Source organism: Chiloscyllium plagiosum, chromosome 4 (genome assembly GCF_004010195.1).
Source record: "Chiloscyllium plagiosum isolate BGI_BamShark_2017 chromosome 4, ASM401019v2, whole genome shotgun sequence".
In the NCBI taxonomy this organism is placed as follows: Eukaryota; Metazoa; Chordata; class Chondrichthyes; order Orectolobiformes; family Hemiscylliidae; genus Chiloscyllium; species Chiloscyllium plagiosum.
The window spans coordinates 47642651-47657290 of NC_057713.1; the positions used below are offsets into that span (position 1 = coordinate 47642651).

The window sequence follows — 14640 nt, forward strand, 5'->3', positions numbered from 1 at the left end:
CCTGGATGTATTTCTGGGAATATCCTTCCTCAGGACAGTTGTAATGCTATCCCTTGTCAAAAACGCTATTCCCTCTCCTCTCTGCAATTCTCCTGCTTTGAGTAAATGTTTGGTCATTTGCCCAATGTTTCTTTCTTTGTAATTATTTGATCTGAATTGTGACTTGGAACATTTTATGATGTTAAGTGCACTTTTAAGGAGGTAATAGAAAAAAAAATCTATGAAACGGAGTAAAATAATAAATAGAAGGCACCACACATTAGACTACTTAATAAGATAAGAAACCACTGGTACTGCAAGTAGTATACAAGCAAAGGTAGAGGATTGGTTAACTAATGGAAGACAGAGAGTTTGGATAAGAGGAGCGGGGGCATTTTCAGGATAGAAACCTGTGACTAATGGGAATGCCACAGGGATCCAGGCTCTGTCCAGAATTATTTCCAATATATATTAATGACTTGGATGAAGAAAGTGAATGTACTATTGCCAAGATGATACAAAAATGTAAAGATTAAATGTAAAGATTCTCAAGTGGAGAAATTGTGCAATTAGCTGAGGGAAATACGAAGTGTGTAATCATGAACCTTAATATAAGGTGAAGTGAGTGGGGGTTACATAGAAGCAGAAATGGAGGTGGCAGGGATGTATGAAATTGATATTGATGCTGATGTTGTAAGTGACACAAAGGAAGTGAAGACAAGTGATGATGATGATAAAAGAGTTTGCAGAGAGGTAAAGATGGGTGAAGCAAGACTGCAAAACATCGCAAATAGAATATAATAAAGGAAATGGGGAAGTGTGAGAATACGAGGAAAATATGAGGCTATTCACTTTTGCAGTAAGAATAGAGGAGCTGAATATTAGTTAAAGGGAGAAAGACTGCAGTAAGGAGTCTTGGAATAATGTGAACAGCTTTGGAACCCACATCTATATAAATTGGCATTGCGGCAGTACAAAGAAGGTTTGTTAGGCTGATTGCAGGTATGTGGAGACTGTCTTATGAAGAAAAGTTGAGTCGGATGGGCCTGTACTTATTGGAATTTAGAAGAATGAGGAGTGACCCTTTTGAAAAATACAAGATTCACAGAGGACTTGACAGGGTGGATGCAGAAAAATTATTTCCTTTTGTGAAGGAGTCTAGGAGCAAGGAGCATAATGTCAGAATAAGGGGGCACACATTTAAGACAGAGATGAGGAGGAATTACATCTGTGAGAGGGTAGTGAATCCTTAAAAAAGGGGTTGATAAAAGCTGGGTCATTAAGTATACTGAATGCTCAGATAGTCAGATTTTTAATCAGTAAGAAAATCAAGAGTTATAGGGAAAAGACAGAAAAGTGGATTTGAAGACTCTCTGATCTGCCAAAAACTCATTGAATGGCAGAGCATATTTGAGGGGCTGAATGGTCTACTTCTGCTCCTGTGTCTTATGGTTTAAAGGTCAACTTGGATTTGAAAAGAAAAAGACTGCTTCACCAAGCTCAATGAATTCTTTGAAAAGGTTGCAAAGAAAGTAAGCCAGAATAATGTATTGAATGTAATATATGTTGATTTCCAAAAGGCCTTTCATTAGGTATTAGATAAGAGATGAATGACAAATATCAAAAGCATGCAGAGTTAGAGAGAAATGGCAGAACAGATAGCTAGCTGTCTGCAAGACATAAAAAAAAATTGGATGAAGAATAGCAATTGGGAAAATATAAACTGGGGTTCTACAAATATCAGAGTTGAGGCCAAAGTTCTCAACCTAAATTAATAATTTATTATTAAATTGTGTGATTTTGGGGACACGGCAAGATGGCGGCGATTCTGTAGAACTGCTGTGGACAGCTCTGCCTAAGAGCCAAGGCATACTGGTGTTTTTTGCCATCCCTGGCCAACTTATGCGGTGGAATTATTAGTTTAAAACCTTACAGAACACATATTTGTTAATATTTGGGAGTGGGAAGGATGCCAAAGGGAAAAGGAATAAGCAAACAGCAGCAGGGAGGACACTCCCCTGCAGCGCCTACTACACCAGAGACAGCAGCAGCAGCAGCCTCTCCCGAACCCCCCGGGGACCTGACAGACTAACAGGAATTGGCTGCGGCGATGGAGAGACTTACCTTGAAATTTGGGGCTGCGATTGAGGAGATCCGCGGGGAGATTCGTGCCCAGGGCCAACCATGCTGCAGAAGCATGAGCAGGAGATCCATGGCCTCAGGGAGAGGCTGGAGGAAGTGGAGGGTCTAACTAAGGCCTCGGAAGCTGCAATGGAGTCCTCATCCAGTCAAATCCAGGTGCTGGAGCGAGAGGTGCAGGCCTTGCGAAACCATATCAACAACCTTGAAAATTGAGGTTGGAGGATAAATCTCCAAATTGTTGGGCTCCCTGACGGTGAGGAAGGTGAGCAGCCAGTGAGCTTCTTTGAAAACTGGCTGTCGAAGTTTTTGGGCCTTCACATCGAGTCCAGCAGGCTACAGATTGAAAGGGTTTATCGGGTTACAGTGCACAGGTCAGGGCTGGTGCAGCGCCCCTGCTCGGTCCTAGTGCACTTCCACTCATATAAGGACAAGCAAAAAGTCATAGAAGCTTCCAGATCCCTGGGAAAAGATCCACAGGCACTGCTGTAAAAGGGGTCAAAAATCATGTTTTTCCAGGATTTCTCTGCAGCTGTAATTCGAAAGAGGAAGTCCTTCAATGAAGTTAAAAAGAGGCTGAGGAACCTGGGCATCCAGTACTCCATGAGATACCCACAGTGCTCTGTTTCAGCCATGACGACTCAGTTTATACATTTGACTCAGCAGATAAAGCTAAAAACTTTGTAGACACTTTAAAATAGACAGATTGGCCTGAAGAGTACGGTTGTTTGTTCTCTTTTCTATCTTTCCCCACGTTTTCCCTTCCTTGTTTAAATTCCTTTCTTTATCCCTAATAATTTCCTTTTTGGAAAGAGGGAAAAAGACCTTGGAATAAGTTGTTCCTTTTTTTTAATAACTGGACTTTCTGATGGGAAGTTTTGTGGATGTTCTTTGCTGTTTCTCCCCTTTTTTTGTTTCTTCTGTTTCTCTTTTAGTTGCAAGTAGGGATGACATGAAGCCAGGGATGGGTGGTGTGCTCACCCTGACTTGATCTTTTTTCTGTTGATTTAAGGATCATCTCCTTGTTTACTTTCTGGCTTAAGGCTGGGGCACAGTCCGGGTTTGAAGGAGCTGTGAAGGAGGGGATGGGTAGGGTGAGTGCCCCCTATGGGAGGGGGAAGAGTCTTCCATTCAAGGTTTTATAGTTGTTTTTGTTTGTAGTTTTTTTGGTAGTAATAGTTGTTTATAGTTACAATAGAGTAGTTTTTGCATATATAGTTTTTCGACTCTATGAGTCTTTATTTACTTATGCTCGGCGCTTTGTAAGCAGGGTTCTCCCTCCCAGAGGTTCAAGGGTCTCTGAAAGGGGATATGGCTAAGTGTCTTATTAAATGGTGCACCTGGAACATTAAGGGAAATCATTCGCCTGTTAAAAGGAAAAAAGTGCTTTCTAGCCTTAAGAGGAAAAGGGTTGATATCGTTTTGTTGCAGGAAACCCATCTTGATGATAGGGAACACCTGAAATTACAACAGGGGGTTATGACCGGATATTCTTTTCATCCTTTACTACTAAAAGTAGGGGAGTGGTGGTACTTATCCAGAAAACTCTTCCATTCACATTATTAGAGCAGGTGAAAAATAAGCAGGGACAGTTTGTGATACTTAAAGCCCTGATACATGGGGAGGAATGTCTACTGTCTTCCAGCGCATCCCCTCAAATTTTTGATTAGTACTTTCTCTAAGTTGAGTGCTTTTGGAACACAGCACATTATTATAGGGGGGGATTTTAATTGTCTTTTGGATCCGACAATGGACAGGATTCCTCGTGGGCCCCTAACTATTTCTTCGCAGGCCAAGCAGGTGGTTGACTTATGCGAGGAGTTGGGGCTGGTGAATATTTGGAGATGCCTTCACCTTACCGGCAGGGACTTCACCTTTTTTTCAAACCCACATAAATGTCACATGAGGATTGACCACTTTCTGGCTCCCTCGACTCTTCTGGATTCGATTATGGGTGTAAAATTGGGAATATAGCTATCTCTGATCATGCAGCAGTGTATTTGGAGGTTAAGGCCAAGAATGTAGGGCTGGGTTTGCGGCATTGGAATTTGGACCCTTTTCTCCATAAGGATTCCAAATTTGTGGAATACTTTTTGAAGGAGTTTCAGCAATTTTTGACTATCAACTCAGGTACGGCTAGGAGTCCATTTATGCTATAGGAGACTGCTAAGGTCTTTGCTAGGGGATTAGTTATTTCCTATTCGGCTAGCCAGAAATGACAGCAGGAGGAACAGCAGCATCGACTTGAGATGTGGTTGAAAGCCACCGAGGCAGCACATTTTGGGTGGCCTTCGGTAACTAAACTACAGCGGATCACGGCTGTCCGGGCTGCCTTGAATTCAATACTGACACAAAACGCAAAGAAAGAACTTGCTTTTGCTAGACAAAGGCTGTTCGAATATGCGGATAGGCCAGGGAAGTATTTAGCATACCTGACTAGGAAAAAGCATGCGCCCCAATCGATTACTGCAATCAGAGACAATGCCGGGGTCCGTACATACGATGCTAAAAAGATTCATGAGGCTTTTTAGAGCTTTTACTCTGAATTGTATCGGTCTGAAGGTTGCGAGGACAGGAGGGCTAAAATGGAGACCTTTTAAGAACCTGGACATCGCAAGGGTAACCTTGGAACAGGACTCTCTCCTTAATGCCCCCTTGACAGTTCAGGAAATACAGCAGGCAGCTAGGCAACTTCAGAGAGGGAAAGTGCCTGGCCCTGATGGTCTTCCAGGTGAGTTTTATAAGGAGTTTATTGGGATTCTGTCAGGGCTGATGTTGGAGATGTACAATCACTCCTATATGCATGAATGCCTACTACTGTCTTTGAGATAAGCTAATATTTCCTTAATTCTTAAGAAGGGGAAGGTTTCTGAAGATTATGCCTCATACAGGCCCATCTCCCTATTAAATTCAGATTTCAAGATTCTGTCCAAGATCCTGGCACTGAGATTGGAAAGGGTGTTGCCCTATATTATTAAAGAGAACCAGACAGGCTTTATAAGGGGCCGTAGGTCCTCTAATAATATTAGAAGGTTGCTGAATATGGTCCAAACTGGTCAGCAACAATCGCGACAAGGGTTGGTGATTTCCTTAGATGCAGAGAAAGCATTTGACCGGGTGGAATGGCCATATCTTTTTTATGTCTTAGAACAGTTTGGGTTGGGTGGAGTCTTTGCTAGGGGAGTAGAAGTTTTATATTGCCACCCTCTGGCCGCGGTCATCACCAACAGGGTGAAGTCTGGGAATTTTAGGATTGGTAGGGCTAGTCGGCAAGGCTGCCCCCTCTCACCATTGTTGTTTACATTGGTAATAGTGCCGCTGGCAGAAGCCATTCGTCAGAATGTCCACATAACCGCTCCGGAAGTGGGATCGAGGGCACACAAGATTACATTGTACGCAGATGATGTCCTTCTGTTTTTATCGAACCCAATGACCTCCATACCCCATTTGATACAATGTACCAATTCATTTGGGGCTATTTCAGGGTATAAGATTAACTTTGCAAAATCGGAGGCCATACCTTTGGGGAACCTTAAGGACGTGCCAGAAGTTGAAGGTGGCCCTAAATTCCCTTTTAAGTGGTCATAGGCAGGGTTCCGGTACCTAGGTATTTTTATTACCCCCAAGTTTGATCTGTTATTTCGGACTAACTTTGTTCATTTGCTCGACAATATTCGGCGAGATCTCCAAATTGGAGGCTCTTCCAATTTCATGGCTGGGCCAAACATCTCTCATTAAGATGAATTTTCTTCCTCGTTTGCTTTATCCCATGCGTGTGCTCCCTATAATGTTTCCAGGTCAATGCTGTGGAAGCTTATGGGGTGGAGAAAGTGAGATGCTGGAGATCAGAGCTGAACATCAGGAATCCTGAAGAAGGGCTCATGCCTGAAATGTCGATTCTCCTGCTCCTTGGATGCTGTTTGACCTGCTGCGCTTTTCCAGCAACACAATTTAAAGCTTATGGGGTGGTTTGGTTCCTTTGTCTGGCATTGTAGGCGGCCCCTCATCAAACTTACTAAATTACAGTTGCCTCAAGGAGGGGGAGGAGTTGATTTCCCAAACATCAGGAGGTATCAATTGAGTTCCCTGCTGTCCTTTATCTGTGATTGGTTAGGTAACGATCCGAACTCAATATGGCTGGATATTGAGGCCTCCCAGGCAAAGTGCCCACCTGTTGTTCATGGATAAGAGGAGGACAGTTATGGACCATTGCCGGAACCCCATTGTCATTAGTACAGTCATGGCATGGAGGGCAATGCGTCAGAGTGAGGGTTGTTTATCCAAGACTTCGCCACTTACACCTATAGTTGGCATGTCAGGGTTCCGATCAGGAGTGATGGACTCAGGGCAGCAGGAGGAGTTTCTAGTTTGGGAGACTTGTTTGAGGGGGAGGTTATGATGTCTTTTGAGCAACTGAGCCGCAAATACGGGTTGCCCAGCAGAGATCTTTTCTGTTTTTTTCAGGTTAGGGATTTCATCCAGAAAAAGACTACGCTTCTCACTAAGCCCTATAAGCCCGATACAGGGAGGTTGTTGCTACGTTCCACAAGCACCCTTTCGGTTAGTGCCCTCTATTGCCTGCTGGCTGGCAGGGCCTGGCAGGGCCTGGCAGGATATTAACCGGTTATATGAGGTCTGGGAACAAGAGCTGGGAGTGGAGATCTCTTCTGAAACATGGGAGAACATATGGGAGAATATTCGAAAGATCTCAATCTGTAATAGGACATGCGCTACGCGGTTAAAGGTTCTGCACAGGACTCATCTGGCACCAGACCATCTGGCAAAGTTTAAAAAAGGGGCATCTTCAGTGTGTCCCAAATGTAAAATAAGTGTCGGTACTCTTACCCATTACTTCTGGACATGTTCCTCGTTTGCTTTATCTCATGCGTATGCTCCCTATAATGTTTCCTAGCTCCGAGTTTATTGGAGCGCTGTGGCGGGAGAGATAGGGAGGGTATTGAGGACTGAAGTCAAAGTAGACCCGATATCTCTCCTCTTAGGTCTACCGAATTTATCATCTTTAGACGGGTATGGGAAGAAACTATTTATTATTCTTGCATACTGTGCACGGAAGAATATTCTGATGAATTGAGTGTCTGAGAACCTGCCGGGCTTGCTGGGATGGCAGAAATTAATTATGGAGCACATTCCCTTGGACTTTTTTACAAACATGGTGCACCTCACAACAGACAATTTTTATACGACATGGCAGCTCTACTTGAGTTATTTTGATATAGATTTGTCAGTTACCTTAACTAGGGCGTTTGTTTAACCAGGATGATTAGATTTGTCAAGCTCTGAGCCCTGGAGGAGGTCTCTCGAGTGAATACGGGTATATATACAATGCTTCTGTTCCTTTGTTTGGGAGCTTTGCGCCGAGCATAGCTTCTCTGTATTTTGTGGGGTTTTTTTTCATTTTTTTTGCTTTTCTTCCTTTTTTTTGGTGTTGCTTTGCACAGTGTTAGGGTTTGCTTTGTATTATAGGGTAGGTTAGTAGTTAGTAGATAGTAGTTGTATTGTAATTTGTGTTTTTTTTCTTTTTATTATACTGATATTTGTTATTGATTGTTTTTTTCAATAATTTTATATGTTTGTAGTTAAAAAAATTTGCTAATAAATATATTTACAAAAAAAGAATTGTGTGATTTTTGCTCTGCCCAGAGATGAGAATGTATGTAGCTAGTAAAGAAGGACAAGTAGTTGGGTGGATGCTGGAGATCTGAAATAAAGACAGAAACTGCTGCAGAAATTCAGCACATCTAGAAGCAATTGTGGAGAGAAAAACAGAGCTAACAATATGGAATTAACCTCGAGGGGTACTTGCCCCATCACCCATCGCCCATCACAATTATGTGCTGGTTGAGAAGGTCCATATATGACCTTTCTGGCTTGCTATCAATTAAAGCTCTTAAATGGTCAATTAATGGCCTCAACTCCCCACTGACTGGCTTCCTGCCTTCCTGAAAGTCTCCTGATTGGACTAGAAGCTCATTAGCCAGCACTTTAAATACCTGCTTGGTGCTCGATCAATGTAGGTTTCTCACTGGCTGGAGGGGAATGGCAGGGGGTTAGTTATCCCCGAATACTTAAAGGAGGCTAGAGTGGATGCAGAGAATTCAGTTTATTCTGTCCTTGCAGCTCAAATACAAGATTCACACATGTGTAGTCAATGCTAACGTTTGGAATAAACATGTACACCTTTACTGAATGCTGCATTGTAGCTCTGCTATCCAGTCTGTTGAATGCAATTGTACTCAAATATTCAAAGAATAAACAGGATTCAATAATTTGCAATTGTTATGGTAACATTATCACTTCCATAGTTCCAGTTAACCTGCAGAATAGCTTATATTCATGATCCTTAGTTATCTTTTCATGATTCACATGAAAGACATATCTATATTTAAAGTATTCGTACCTTTCATGATTTAAAATAAACATCGAGATCTTGTTTGCCATCTCCTGTGTGAGGTGATTTATCTCAAATAATCCCCTGTTCTGTCTCACTGACTGAAAAATCTGTTTATCTCAATTCTTTCCAAGCTGATATGTTTTGTCAGTACAAAAATTAAAATTAGATTAGACAATCCATGAGATAGAAAATATTCTTCATGCTATTTTTAATGATCCGGTTAATGCATTTGGTTTAATTATCTGTTCATAATTTTATTAAAATACATATACAGCAATCAACAAAGAAGGTAAAATTATAAAAATGACAGAACACGGGTTTAACGAAGGCTTCATTAAACGATACAGTCTTCTTGACAGACTACACTGTTCTCTATTCTGGTTACTGAAACACAGCTTTGAACGGGATGCAAAAATGAGCTATCAACATTAAATATGTCAAACCAAGGCAGAGCAGCAATCAACAAAGTTAACAATGTTGAAATACGAGAAAAGTAGAATTTGAGAAAAAGGAGGAATAAAAGAAAGCTATCAGTAAAAGCGACCACAACGCAGTTAAGTAGTCAAAACAATCCAATTGGAAGAGCAAGGTTCTTCACAGATGGAAACTTCCGGCGTCATTTGAACTACCAATGGCCCCTGTCCAACTGATTCTTGACTATGGACAAACACCCGAAACATTGACTTCTCCATCTCCTGATGTTGCCTGGCTCGCTTCGTTCTTCCAGCCTCCTGTTTGTCGACATTGGATTCCAGCATCTGCAGATTTTTTTTGTCTCTGATTCTTAACTTTCCTATGAAGTGTCTATCAAACCATTTAGATGCACAAAACTGGAACAATTAATAAGGACAAACCCAATTAGGACTGAATGAGTCACTTCCATCCCAGTCAACACTGAAAAGGTGTACATCATTAAAATTGGGGACTGTTCCCAAAGTTGAGTGAGCTGTCTACAGACTAGTTCAGCAACAGTCTAATATTGTCATTCAGACCAGACAATATTTCAGAATCCTCTATATTCTTCATGAGACAGTACTGAGGTACACAACTTCAAAAGAGTGACCTGGGATTCCTTAACATTGACTCTCAACGCTATTGTGTCATACTATCACAGCACATTTTTAGCAAGACTGCCACCCTCTGATAACAAATCAGCCATCGACCATTTTGAATACTATCTGGAGGAAGTACTCAAAGCAGCTACAGCACATTATCGACTCTGGGTGGGGGCAACTCAATGTTCATGATCAAGAGTGGCTAACTATGTCAGGTTGCCATTTCTCCTGTAACATCTTGCTTCCCTGTGATTAAGTGGAAAGCTTTAGAATAATCAGCAGATTTTTTCCTTGGGATAAATTCAGTGTCTGTGCTTTGGAGAGTCTAAATCAGACTCACACATCATTTGATTGCCTCCAAATGCTCCCATAGGCTCTAAATTGGATAAGGAACGTGTCTCCATATTAAATGGGCAGCACAGTGCCTCAGTCGTTTGCATTGCTGCCTCAGTGCCAGGGAAAATGTTTGATTCCATCCTTAGATGACTGTCTGTGTGGAGTTCCTACAATCTCTCCTTCGGGTGCACCAGTTTCTTCCCGCAGTTGAAAGATGTGCAGACTAGGTGGATTGGTCATGCTAAATTCCCACAGTGTCAGGGATGTGCAGATTAGGTGAATTAGTCATGGGATAAGATGGGTTACACGAATAGGCTAGAGGAGTGGAATTGAGAGTGCGGTGCTGGAAAAGCACAACAGGTCAGGCAGCATCTGAGGAGCAGGAGAATCGATGTTTTCGGCAAGAGCCCTTCATCAGGAACTTTACTTGAAACGTCGATTCTCCTGCTCCTCAGATGCTGCCTGATCTGCTGTGCTTTTCCAGCACAACACTCTCAATTCTGATCTCCAGCATTTGCAATCCTCACTTTCTCCTGGAGGGGGGGGGGGGGGGGTGTGAAATGTTCTTCGGAGTGGTTGCTGTGGACTTGATGGGCTGAATACTTCCACATTGTGGGGATTGTGTGATTCTATGAAATAATGGCTCATGCCCTGTGAAAGTCAAGTCTTTAATCAGTTTCTTATTGGAAGTGGAAACACTGCCAGCTACTATCTGAAGGACATAACTGGCACACAAGGTTTGTGGCAAGATATGAGCGAGTAAGCAGCAATGAAAAGTCAGCTTGACCTTGCCAATCTACCTTGGAGATGACTGTATTCAGTGTGATACTATGAGATCTGACCAATACATACTCCTTTCAGAGACCAAGGGCAGAATTTTTGAAGACAGGAAACAGGGAAATTGTCTTCACAACAACAGAAAAAAATGCACTGACTAAAGTCATGACCATATGAGTATGATCGACAATGCCCTGCAAGCATCAAGAGATGGCGATGAAAACCAATGCCCTTTGTGCCTACAGGATTGAACCTGCACGAATTAAATGTATCAGCAAGCAGAGCATCAGTGACTTGTGAGATGCAGTGGTCCATTTTTGTTTGCCATCATTGCTGTGAGATGAGGTCTTCAGTGGTAGATCCTCCATTCAGGCTAAGGCCTTTATTACCCTCCTGCCCCTCTTTTCTCTCCTGTACTCTCTAATACACAAAATCTTTGCACTTCCTGCCCAAGGCAATGCCCCTCATCATCACTGGGTTCAAAATCTGAGAGTCATGGCCCAAATGCCAGTTTCAGGTTTCTCTTTGGACAGGTGGAGTGACCATCACACGACTGGCAGCCTCACGATGCAAGGGCTTCTTTCAAAATCTGAAGCTTCTCCCGACTCTTAATGAGCTCTTTATGTGCTTTAATTGGCCTGGATTAAGAGGATTGAATTGCTTTCTCACTCTCACCATCCACATTCTCTCCCCTCCCCCCATCCTGGTATCAGGAAGGCAGCTTGAAAGTGACATGCAGTTGGGGCCAATGTTTTCTGGTCGTCTGTGTTTCTGAGCTCAGAGAGGGGGACTGTGGTATGAACATTTAGTCCCACACTCCCAACTCAAGAGGACACCTACTGGGAGGTGTACGTTACAAACTTGCTCCTAGGATATGAACTGATCTCGCATCACAAAAGGTGGTGGAAGCAGTATCTATGAATATTTTAAAGATAGAATTAAAATAGATTCTTGATATACATTGGGTGAGAGGTTGCCATGGTAGGTGAGAATGTGGAATACGGGTTGCTATCAGATCAGACGTGACCTTATCAAATGGCAGAGCAAGCAGAGACCCATTATCATAGGTACCAGTTTTTGGCTTACTTATTACAGACCAAATCTTACCAAGAATTGACCAAGTGCTGGCAAAAGCAAAGACTATGGATTCCAACATTATCTCAACTGGAGCACTGAATCACCTATTCACCATATCTACCCATGCCTCTAGCCTAACTGGTTCTCTGGAGCTATAACACTCACACTTATTTGACAATGTGGAAAATCTCCAAGTTTGATTCTGTTCACAAAAAAGAATCAATATAATCAGCCAATAACCACAACATCAATCATCTGCAAAGCGATCAGAAAAGCAAACAGCACTTCCTCATCCAAGACCTGCTTATATGGTCTGCTTGGTTCCACTTAGCCCAGACTGATTAAGTGTAGATCAAAAAATGAACACAAGGAGACTCAGTAAAATTGAAATAAATAGGAACCCTGAGGAACCTTTCCAGTGGCTGGAGTCATACCAAGCATATAGGAAGATTTCCTGAAGAAGGGCTCATGCCCGAAACGTCGATTCTCCTGCTCCTTGGATGCTGCCTGACCTGCTGCGCTTTTCCAGCAACACATTTTCAGCTCTGATCTCCAGCATCTGCAGTCCTCACTTTCTCCATATAGGAAGATTGTCACGGTTCCAAATCAACTCTGTCTTAGACATTACTGGATAAGTAACTGAGATGTAATCATTTTTAGCAGCTTCAATGATATCTCCAGTAGCATTAATATTGGAATAGTCGCAAAACACAGACAATATTCATGTTTGGGCTTTTTAATGGCAAGTGACATTTGTGTCACACCAGTGTCAAAAATATTTAACTCCAATAAAAGAGTTTCTAGCCACCTCCCCTATCATAAGCTATCACCACGGACTCTCCTGAAGATAAATATCAGAGAAGAGATGTGGTAATGTCACTTAATAAAAGGTTCTAATGCCGTGTGCAAATCTCACCACAACAGATGTGAAATTTGAATTCAATACAAAACTGGAAAAAAATAGTGACCATGCTAGTTGGCATTAAATACTAATTAGATCAATAATATCTTTTAGGGAAGGAAATCTGCCATCCTTATCATGTCTGGCCCACATGACCCCCAGAACCAGAGTAATTTGGTTGACTCTTAACTGCATTCTGAGCAATTGGGGATGGGAAATAAATGGTGGGCTAACAAGTAATGCCCACCTTCCTGGGAAAAAAAAATCCTTGGGGGCCACCATTGACCAAACATTCAACTAGAGCATCTGCATAAATTCCAAGGCAACCACGGTAGGTCAAAAGCTAGGTGTCCTGCAGCAAGTGGCTCACCCCTTTACTTCTCTACAAGGTAAGAAGCAATTGCACCCATTCAAACAACTCAAGATCATCCAGGACCTAACAATGTGCTTGACTGATAGCAGATTTTCATCTTAAACATTCCTTCCAACCGCAGTGGTTGCAATATGAGCAACCTTCAAAATACACTGTAATGAGTTGGCAAAGCTTCCTTCACAATCCCCCTCAATCCTGTGAGTTGACGACCTAGGGGGCAAAAGCAGGGGAAAACCACCAACTCCGCATTTCCCTCAAAGTCACAGACTAACCAAACATCGATACATTTCTGATACTTAAAAGTCACTGGGCCAAGCTCCTGAAACTCACTATTTAAAAGCATTGTGAAAATACATTGGCTCATGAACTGTAATTGATTTAAGAAGAAGGACCATCAGTTTGCAAGGACAATCTGGAATGAATAATAAGTACTGGCCTTGCAAAATGAATATGTTTTAAGGCAGAGATTCACACATTAAATTTGATGTTCTTGTGACTTTATTGTATTATCTGGCATACAAATAAAGAAGTATATTTTAATCTCCAGCATTCCTGTTGCATAGCTTCATATGACAGCAGTACAGATTAAGATTCAGGTCATCTGTTCTTGTGACTTTCTGTCTCCTACAATAATTGGACCAAGTCATTGAAGGCAGATATGAAAATTCCCACCATACTCCTCCAGTACAGTTCATTGAAGTGCTGAAAACCAAAGTATTACTCCATATGTTATGCGTATTTGAAATCAAATACATTGCCAATGGTTCTGCAGGGTCTGGTATTGCTGATAGAGTTTGTTCATTTCTTGCTTCGCAGCTTCCGTTATAGGTGCATGGAGGTTGAGAAAGCTCATGAATATTGACTTGATAGCAATGCTTGCATGGCAGTTTTTAAAGTATAATTAATGAACTGACTATCTAATCCTATCTCTAGTATTCAAGGTTCAGTAACAGATCGAATACCTATAAATCTTGAACAACCCACAAAATGATCCTGTCCAGTAGAATTACAAACAATCAAATTTGGATAACCTCGTTTGTGGTGAATTTGTCAGCTATTGCCACCAAGAAAATAAGAAGTCAAAACGGAATGGTTCTGTAAGTTTGTCTCCGACAGGGTGTTTACTTTATGTGGGAATCTTTATGTTATTTCCGATAACATAAAAACTGGACATGGATTCAACAGACTTATGATTCGGAAATGCCGGTGTTGGACTGGGGTGTACAAAGTTAAAAATCACACAACACCAGGTTATAGTCCCACAGGTTCAATTGGAAGCACACGAGCTTTCGGAGCGAAGCTCCTTCATCAGGTGATTGTGGAGGGCTCGATCGTAACACAGAATTTATAGCAAAAATTTGCATTGTGATGTAACTGAAATTATACATTGAAGAATTGATTGTCTGTTAAGCCTTTCATCTGTTAGAATACAGTGATAGTTTCACTTCTTTCATATGTAAATCACAAAACCCTTTTTTTTAAAGGTGCATTCTCGGGTTAGCTGTTAACAATGGTGATAAGCTAGACAATATGTTGAAGGTGTTAGCCCCCTGTGTTCTCTGTCTATGACCTAATGTTTAGATTGATTCCA

General features: G+C 41.8%; 1 protein-coding gene across 6 annotated transcripts in view; it reads right to left on the minus strand.

Annotated features, from left to right (window-relative positions):
- Nucleotides 1–14640, minus strand: part of LOC122549028 (RNA-binding Raly-like protein) — a 634594-nt gene that overhangs the window by 85943 nt on the left and 534011 nt on the right. The window contains exon 10 of one of the 6 annotated variants that reach the window (XM_043688163.1): nucleotides 8496–9360. The exons of 4 other annotated variants lie outside the window; for them this stretch is intronic. The gene's annotated coding sequence lies outside the window, so the exon portion shown is untranslated. Of the gene's footprint in view, nucleotides 1–8495; nucleotides 9361–13590; nucleotides 13752–14640 lie in introns of those variants that run through there. One more of the 6 variants, XM_043688164.1, reaches the window with a different exon arrangement.